Below are 2,398 nucleotides of genomic sequence, written 5' to 3'. Positions count from 1 at the left end.
GGTATGAGCTAATGTTGTAAGATAATGGGATTGTGTTACATGGTTGGGATCAAAACTTCAAGTTTACGTGGTGAGTTTAGATTTGTGATAGTGTATCTTGTCAAGGTATGAATTCGTAAGGTAAGAAATGATCGATTACATTGAGTATGAAGAATTTAGAAGGAATCAAAATTTGAGTAGTACATTTGGTTACTTTTGATTGTTATACCTAAGGTTTTCCATATTGTTGGCCAAAAAAATATAAGACTGGTAAGTGAGTTAGCAAAAAGGAGAAAATTATGGTGTATTGAAGAGTTGAAGTTATTTGAAATTTCCGTCGTGGAAAGATTTTAAGAAAGGCAAAGGAACAATAAGAACTCTTGTACAAACATTGGATTCAGAGGTGATGGTTGTAGTGACTTCGCCTTTGAGTTTAGATATGACTATAAGGTGTGAACTAGTTCGGCACTTACTTACTATGGGTATATTATTAACTTTTCTAAATATTAAGTTTTTGTTGGGTTACAATAAATGACGTATGAAAGATTATACAAGGTTATGTCGAGCTAGATTGTTCATAATGTGATTAAGTAACAAATGGATGTTAAATAGTGTGGACCTACAGTTTTACATGGTTAATGACGATTGGAGGGGATTAAAAGTATTTTGTTGACGAGACAAAATAGATTGTTATAATGTGTTACATAGTCATTTTATGGTGAGTAGAGGTTATGAGATTATAGTATACATAAATATTGGAGTGATCAAGGGTTTTTTTGAGTTATTGCATGAGGTAAATAATGGTACAGATGGTGGTTGAAAATGGTATGTGAAAGTTTAGGTGAAGTTGACATTAAGTGTAACTTAATTATTTTACCCTAAAGGAGAAATATAGATTTGAAATTAGTGTTATCGGTCTTGGGTGTGACTTATATCTATCATAGGACGCTTAAATGGAAAGATAAGAAACCATAGTTCAAAGTCTTGGAGACTACAATGTGCTTGCTAAGAAGAATGTGACACTACTGACGGTGTGAAAGTAAGGTAAATGGTTGGTGTGGTTATGATATTTGTTAATATTAAGAGTGTTGGCTTTGATGGAGTACTATGAGAAGTATGTGGGTTTTGGCAAATCCAGCATGTGTAAAATTGTAATGGAGATCAGACTGGTTGATTTTGGGTGGGAAAAATTGAAATCGAGGGATGTAGTCAGATGAATGAAAATATTGATATGGGAATTATGGAGAAAGTATCTAGTGTTATTCGACCTTGATTCCGTATATTCTTAAGTTGACCACCTACTTCGTTTCGGACATGATTTGGAGTATGATTCATTGCATATGTCCACGTTTTTTTACATCTATGGGTGAATTCCTAGTGGTGGATCGGATGTACCGATCCTCTTATTTCCTCTTGATAGAGTAGGAGCCTTTGACAGAATTGGTCATTTCATTTATGATAATTTGGCGTTGTTGATATAGTGAAAGTATCTCAATATGTATAAAGACACAACCTTTATTATGAGAACTTATAGAAGAGCTTCCTTGAATAGTTACAGTTATTTGAGAGTGTTGTTAGAGGTTCTATATGCATGGGTGTATCACTTGTTAGGTGTTTTCTAATCTTGTTCTTCTTTGAGTTAGATATGTTTGATCAGCCATTAATTAGTACCCAATGTCCAAAGATCGAGTTTTATAGAAAAGGTTCATAGGATGGTTATGTTGTGAGAAAGGAATCTTGAAAAGATTTATGATGGTTTGAGCAATATGACGATTTAATGGTTGCTTCACGTTCGCTGTTAGTTTTAGCCAGTATTGATTCTGAATTCTCGTAGTAATGTGACAAAGAGTTTGTCCTGATAATGTGTTGTTGTTTGTAAGATTTCTTTTCAAATTGAGTTCATAGGTTAGTCTGTATGATAATCAATCTTGATATGTGAATCGGTTAGATTTTGATTCAAAAGTTAAGTTCTTAGTAGTTGATTTTGATGAAATGGTCTTAAAGAGGAGCTCACTTTTAGAGATAAATATTGACTATGGAAACTATACCTCAGGTTTTGGTAATGTCAAATATTCTTTCTTCTTTTTCCTTATGTTCGAGGACGAACATGATTTTTAGTGGTGGATAATGTAATGACCTAAAAGCTCCTCTTTAGAATTTTTGAATATTTGTTAACTTAAGTTAATTCATCAATAGTTTAAGGGCTAAAGTGATAATTTATTTAAGACCCTACACCCTTTAGACTATATTTACTAAAATATGTGGGTAAAACCTATCATTTTTAGTACTTAATCAATCTATTTTTTTTAAAAAAATAGAAGATAAAATAAAGAGAACTGGGAGAAACCCTAAGCGACATCACGAGCAGTGAGTGCTTTTAACTTCTGGTAAGTAATTCCACTATGCTCTTATAATTTTT

The sequence above is a fragment of the Solanum pennellii genome, chromosome 10 (assembly GCF_001406875.1).
Source record: "Solanum pennellii chromosome 10, SPENNV200".
Taxonomy (NCBI): Eukaryota; Viridiplantae; Streptophyta; class Magnoliopsida; order Solanales; family Solanaceae; genus Solanum; species Solanum pennellii.
Note: the sequence above shows the minus strand (reverse complement) of the source record.